Below are 8,125 nucleotides of genomic sequence, written 5' to 3' on the forward strand. Positions count from 1 at the left end.
TTGAAAAAGAAGCTGACCATAGGGCGCTCGCGTTTGATAACTGCCGCCACCGTACTGGCTGACCGCTTCTGTCATATCATTGTTGTACCATGATAGTCCAAGACGATGCTATTAGCTGTCTCAGGGAGCGCCGCGGCGACACCTGAGACAGCGGCGCCCGTGTGCATTGCACTTCCTGCACTATAGGTTAAGCCGCCCCTGGTGCGAGCGTTGTCAAAATTATGTTAGTTTAATAAATTTAACTATTATAAATAAGTCGTACATCGTTCACAGGTGGACATAGGATCCGAAATAGTTTTTCAATAGGAAGGGATCTAAGATCGTATGTCCTTGTGGATGTCTTATGCCCAGTTTGCAGGACCATGGTTTTGAATCTAGAACCTTAATGCCCGATCCCACTTCGACTACTCAATCCGCTGAACTGTCGGTTAATGACATTTGTGTACGAATCTTCTGATTCCTATTTATGGGCCCATTGTTGGGACCTCTCGTTCAACCCCTGTACGTGTGGGCAGGGAATTAATTATTATTACAGTTAATCGATTTTCATGCTACATATTTTCTTTTACACTTCTATTTATTCTTCCTTCACAAATTCTTTTAATTTGTACCATTTTCCACACAACTTTCAAATGTAGCCTCTTATTTTTATCCACAATTACCAAAATATCACAAATATAGTTACAATTGCTTATTTAAATTTTCGTTGGTTTACTTATGTATCACAAAAATTATAAAAATGTCACAAATTAAATGTTTTAATTCCTTACATAGTTTTACTGTTTTGTCATAGATGTCGCAGTAATCAATTGATACAATTATATAAGTAATTTAAAATTAAAATTATTTAAACTGTCCTTGCAATTAATTGAATAATGCATAAATGTATATATAAAATTAAAATAAAAAGGCGTGTCTAATAAGCACTTTCAAAATAAATAAATAGTACTCATCGGCTTATTGATGATGTTATTAAATTTCAAGCGGCGATGTTATTACGCCAATAACGATGTGCTTTTGCTCTAAAAATATTTAGACGTTAATAAATAAAAATATGTAATTCCAAGAAGGCTTTATTTGTATTTATACTTACTACTATTATTATATGTATTTATATATATAATAAGTTATGGCAGTGATATTTTGTAATACTAACAAAATATTAAAGTAGCTATTCAAAGCAATATTAATTTACTATTGCAACATCTAGCGGCTAATATGACTATTATGACATAGTTTTGCTATTCACACATGAGTTCTTTACAGACGTAGTGCTAATCACTAGAGGGCGCTGTAACTATTAATATATAGCCAGCTAAGAGATATAAAATACTTGTAATGTAAAGTTGATTGAATTTTATAACTTTAATGTATATTAAAACATTTAAACCTGTAAATATGATATGTAAAATATGTAAATAAGAGAGATAATTTATTTTTAATTTGCGACTTAATAGATCATAGAAAGGCATATGCAGTGTTATATTTGAGTATCTTATTCTTTTTTTGAATTCAAATATACTTCAAATTAAATATTTATAAGTTTGAAAATCATAAATTCTTTCCAAAAATATTCTCAAATAACAATTGTTAAAAATGTTTTCTTACGTTTTTTTACATGAACAAAATTTTTGTGTTATTAAATGAAGTATTTTAATCAAATACAAAATTTTAAAGAAGACCACGATCACTTTTTACAGTTTATATAAAGTGCAAAAAGTGGTTTGGGCTCGTCCGGGATTTGAACCCGGGACCTCTCGCACCCTAAGCGAAAATCATACCCCTAGACCAACGAGCCGTTACGAAATTAGATGAAATTTTTCTTTTAGTTGAGCTATAAACATCTCTTTATATATATTATGATTTTATATGTATTTAAATTTAAATTTTATTTTTAATACAACACGTAACGTACGTATTTATGGCATTTACTATCTATTATATATTGTATTTTATAATTATTCATATTTCGAAATTCCCCCAAAATTAAAAATTGTATTTGGCACCGTACCTACTTCATCTAATGCAATCACAGAGATTCGGTTCTCTTTATCGTCACTTCATTTTAATATCACAAAATATTTTACAACACATTGGCGCGAAAACAAAAGCTGTCTTATAAGAATGACAGATTCCAAATTCAAAAGTAATATTTTGTTTATTTTTAATTATAACAGTATTTATGGCCAGACTATGCGAATCGGTAAATAAATTTAATAGTAAAAAAAAGTTTTGAACGCTATAATAAGATTAAATTGATAATATTTTTATTTTTAGATTTAAAATTATTAAAAGTAAGTTCTGGGATTTGTTATGGAACTTTATCACACACAGAGTATATATCAAGAATTAGAAAGAAAATTTATATTACTAGTTTTTTTTTATTTATTTTATCCTCAAAGCGATTATCTGAGTGAAAGTGTTCCCATCTTTAAAAAAAAAAGAAAATTTCAAAAAAAACCAAAACTACGCAAAACAAAACCCAAAACAACGCAACCTCGAAAATCTAACAACGCACAGTGAAAATTAGTACTCATTAAGCAGCGACGCAACAAACGACGCAACGCGAGATATTGGTGCACTTATTTTATCAACCAGTTTTTATTGACAGACAAACTTAAATTAATTCTGAAGGTGTATACAATAAAAATGTAACTTTGTCAAATACAAGCATTCCGGTGTTCCATAGGGAACAATCATGTGGTTTACATAACTCAACAATCTATTATTTCAATTAGGATAAAGAAATTCTCTTTTCTCTTAAGGTTAGCGACTCCTAAAAGGTTTTTTCTATATGAAATACTATATCTCATATAATGAACGACGCGAGATGGGCAAAACAGCAAACAGAGTTGATGCTCAGGGACATGAAAGAACGGAAAGAGAACGGAAGAAGACGACCAAGTAAAAGGTGGAACGTAACTTTTAGCCAGAAACGGGTACAGAGGCACTGCAGCGTGATAGATGAAGAGATTTAGATGGTAAGATATAGTAGTAGAAATAAAGCCTATTTAATTTCACATTATGACGGCTTTATCGGTTACGTAGCAGATTCTTTGATTATTTAATTTAAATATAACTTGTAAATACGTTAATTAAAATCAAAATAGTCGTTTATTGAAGCAACGTATCAGTTAATTTGCAACTAGCAACACGTAATGTCGGCTTGCATGAACTTCACTATTATATAACTATTATGCGTAGTTTTGTTTCCAATAAGTGAGAATTTATTTTCGCTTGTAATACAATGCTTGTCATGCATGTCGTTAAATAATTGATAGTTCGATTTTAAAAATAATAGTAGCAATGGAATTGCATGTAATTCGATTTTGAAGTTGTTTTAACTACGGTTTAAAAGGTATTGAAAATAATTTTAGGTACATTGCACACATAAAGCTTTTACGAGAAATAACCTAAAACATATGTTATTAAATAAAACAGAAGTGTCCAAAGATATCCTGTGCTTTAAACAACGCCATATATTTACGCTACACTACAAGTTGCCAAAGATAGAGATAAATGGAAATGTAGTACAAAATTATCAAAACTATTATTTAAAATTACTATTTTTAAGTCGTTTTTACGAATTGAATTAAACCTTTATTATTAATATGTATTATTAATATTTTAAATTTGGAACACACATAGCAAATGGAATTTTTCATTTAACACAACGGCTGAAAAGTCCTCATCCCTACATCAGCCGTCAAAATCCGCGCATGCGCTTGCATATATTGGAATAGCGTTCGCGCCATTCTGCAGTCGTGTATACCATTTTGCCGCGTAAACTTGTGTCACTTTTTTTTAATGTTTCGCAGATTATTAAAACATACGTTACATTAGTGTTACATTTAAGATATATTTAAAAAAGTAATTTCTCTTAGTTTATATTGGATGTGAATATATAACTATGTAAGTATTATTTTAGTAATATATATTTTTAATTAGTAAAATAAATGTAACTATTTTAATTGAAAGATTTTAAATGTCATCCGTTTATAATAAAAAATATTATCGTTTAGTTTATATCAAGTAATTATTAGAGTATTATTAATACGGGTAGATTGGTTAGAAATAAAAAAGCAATAAATCTGTAAATGTGTAGCTTGCATGATACGCCCTATTTTTTATTTAATATTCTTTATTGTACACACTAAGATATATTTAAATAGTTTCATAATAATATACAAAAAAGTACAATAGGCGATCTTATCACACAAGGCAATCTCTTACAGACAACCATAGTATGGAAACAGTAGAAGTATAAAAAATTGTAGTTGACGTGTATAAAACATACGTATTTACAAACAGACGTATATTATAAACATATATATATTTAATATTTATGGCCAAGAAAGAGATTTTACGTGTTAAAATTATTGTTTAGTTTATTCTTTCCAATAGAAAAAAAAATATTTTAGAGTAATCACTTACATGATGATCGGAAATAGGTGTAAACGATTTAAAACTTTATTGAAAAATGCGTAATACATTTTCAATTTCAAACATTTTATACTCATAATTCATCATCCTGTATATTAAAGTTAGAGTGTTTCACCGGATTATATTTTTGGTTATTTCACCTTTTATATTTAATTCTTCCGTCTTCAATATTCGTTTACACAATGCATTCAAGAGATTTTGAAGTCCTTTTATACCAAGACATACACTTATAATAATTTTCAATCAATTTGCAAATATCTTTTTTTAAGTTAATATATACGATTCTATAATAAAGTAACAAGCGACGTGGTAAATTATTTCTTAGTAAATTCAAGATATTTATAAAGTACTATTCATAAGATAATGATAAAAGGCTGTCGTGCCTCGCAACTGGGAGAAGAAAGATCCGTATCAAATAGTGGCAACCCTCTCCCAACTGTCTGTGTTTGGTAAAAGCGAAAAAGTAATATTGTAAGAAAAAAACACCGGCGATAAAAAATAGAATTAATGATTAGAAATAATATTACTCCATTTATAAATTTTTCTAATCTTGAAATAAAAAATATTTTTTTACATATACAATCATTTATAAAAATTATTAGCCAGAGTTTCTTCTTAGTTCTTCTAGTGGGTGACGCGTTATGGACTAACATAAACTTGATTTCAACTTGACTATTACAGATGATTGCAAGGTGTATATACGACCTAATCTATTTTTACTAGAACAAACATTATTAAAAACTGTATACATATACGTCCACATAAAGTTAGATTTACGCATAAAAATTGCAAAGAAAAATGTTGCCAAGTTCCTACATTAGAGTTCAACGAGTAAGGTATGATCTGTGACTATATGAATACATATTTATTTAAAGATGTACTTTTAGATATATCGGGAACTAGATGACACTATAGTAAACTATATAAAATGCGTCGGACTGTCAAAACTTTTCCCAGGACTCCCCCACAAATATATATAGGGGGATGTGTTGGCATGGTTGGCATGGATGGTTGGGAATGTGTTTGGCATTCGGGTTCGAGATCGCAGTGTGATATTATTGGTACGGAGTAGACGATGCCTGTATCTGTAAACTTGTTTATTAGCAGTTCCAATCCTATATTAATGCTAAAGTATGAATTATATAAGATCCTTCGAGAATCGAACTTGTTACCAACGATCATATGTCTCAGACTACCGCTTGGCTAACACTGCCAGTGAAGTGATGATATTTGTTTTATTGGTGAAGTTCTCATGTTATGATTTGATCAAGGAAAATATTAACTTTATATATCTAATATATAAAATTCTCGTGTCACGGTGTTCGAACTTGAACTCCTCTGAAACGGCTTGATCGATTTTAACCAAGTTTCATATGCGTATTCAGTAGGTCTGAGAATCGGCTACTATCTATTTTCCATACCCCTAAGTGATAAGGGTTGTTCACCCTTAAAATTTTGATAAGGGTCGTCCACCTCTAATTTAATTTTTTTTAGACAATTTTTTTGGTTTTTATTTTATTATGATACAGCATACGAAAATACATACAACCCTAAATTTTCACCCCTATAAGATCAATCCTTATTTTTTATTTGTTAATTAAAAACTTTAATATTTTTTGCAAAACGTTTGCGGGATCAGCTAGTATATATATATATATATATATATATATATATAAACATTTTAACTTTCCATTATGGTACTGTAATGGTTATTACGAAGAAAAACAATTTAAAAAATCACGAATCACAAATGAAAAGCGACACTTTCACATTTCCATACAAACCACATAATGTTAAAATACCTGTCCACTTGTCAAATATCTGACGTCAATCAAAACCAATAAAAAGGTTATATGATGCAATCAAACCACGTGTACCATTACAATACATATATAATCGTGTTATTATATAAGTTCTAGCAGTGTGTGAAATAGAATACACATTTAAATTATTTTAAAATATTCATCATCGAAATTTCAGCTGTAAGATGTTACCATTTGGACATATTTCTCCTCCATAGACATCCAATAAGGTTAAGGCTCCAGCGGATATCTGTTCTGGAAGCCTTGACTGCTCACTGCTACTTGACTTTGCCGATTGCTTGTGTTAATCGTTTATTATTTAAAAAAAAATAACTTAGTTATATAACTTATTTTTAATCTGAATGCGACTTGTTACTTCTGGCAGTACAAAGATCATAGACAGCTAGTTCAAAATAAAATACAATAAACAAGTTGAAGTATCAAATTAAAGCGCCAAAATAGAATAACTGTTAATTATTAATAATAAAATATACTGTAATAACAATAATAATTATTTATTGCCCTTAAATAAGTTAAGAAAATGTCTTTCTTTGTATATGATAAAAATGAATGTTTATCTGTATGTCCTTTATAGAATTGTAAACTGTGCATTTGATCATGTGATGATCTATAGCAAAGTTGTTGTGCATGAACCTACGAAGGTTTCTAAATTGGTATGACTATTTTTCGACTCTAAAGTATATAATGCACAAAAATAATAATCACAGAAAAGTAATACAATCGCCTTTAAAATTTAAAAAATACAATCAAAATCAAAATTACAATTGATACGTTCAGTGATAGTATTAGTTGATTGACTACCAATGCATTGATATAGCCAACTGCAAGGTAGTGTGTCCTCGCTTCCATCAACTTCCTGGGACTTTAATGTCGTGGGTCCACTTAGTGGGCGGCATGCCCACGCCGCGCCACCTGAGAACCTTTCGGCTCCAACCTCCAGAATGTGAGCAAATAAATACATTTAAAAAACTTTTAAGTTAAACCGTTTTTTGTGACCCATATTGTGGTGGTTGTGGAAAAATATGTACCTAGTCCGCCATATTGGAACGGCGTCCATCTTTAATTTTAAATTTTGACATAATCATCGTGTTTTACTAGTGTAGCCCTTTCATTTGAACTCATATTGAGGGGGTTAAGGAAAAATACGTAATCCGCCTATTTGCATCGGCGGCCATCTTAGATTTATAATGTTATTGATTTTATTAAATTGTATTGTCATCTAAATTAAATGTGTGTACCAAATTTCAGATCAATCTGACAACGGGAAGGTGCTTAAATTTTAATTTCTAATTTTGATCCAAATAAATTCCGTACGGGTCGAACTAAATAAAACCGTTTAAAAACAGTAAGCGTTCAGAAATGCAGTCGACAAATTAGCTGAACTAAAAAAAAATTTTAGAGGTCAACTTTATACAGTGCAAAACAAATTATAAAACACAACGCACACTCTGTTTATTATTTAGAGTTCCGTATACATAAGGAAGAATGAAATATACATTTATATGATAATTATTATGTTTTCGTTACAATGAAACAAAGGTATAATAGTTATTTAATTATAATTACTTAAACCATACCTACAGTGGTATGTGACAATGAATTGAAATGAATTTTTTTAACGGAATTACTTCTTAAGTTTATAGATTGTTGGAATGCCTAGTTTTCTTATTCCTAGTTCTTTCATTTTTGAATTCTCCTAAAAATTACATAAGAAATCGGAAACACCAATCAGCTGAAGAATCTAGATCATCGATGTGGGTCAAATGATTGGTTGTCTGAAATGTACTCGGTGAAGTACATTGATTTTGAATCCGAAAGCCGCGTGGCCTAGAGATTGTCGAGTGGCAACTGTGAACATG

General features: G+C 30.1%; 1 non-coding gene across 1 annotated transcript; it reads right to left on the reverse strand.

Moving 5' to 3' along the window:
• Nucleotides 1-1,726: 1,726 nt before the first annotated feature.
• On the reverse strand, nucleotides 1,727-1,798 carry TRNAP-AGG (transfer RNA proline (anticodon AGG)). Its single transcript has one exon. It is a non-coding gene; the product is annotated as a tRNA-Pro (tRNA).
• Nucleotides 1,799-8,125: the final 6,327 nt, after the last annotated feature.

This window comes from Battus philenor, unplaced genomic scaffold, assembly GCF_028537555.1.
Source record: "Battus philenor isolate CCGP_79_NKW_IND1 unplaced genomic scaffold, ilBatPhil1.0.hap1 SCAF_25, whole genome shotgun sequence".
NCBI lineage: Eukaryota > Metazoa > Arthropoda > Insecta > Lepidoptera > Papilionidae > Battus > Battus philenor.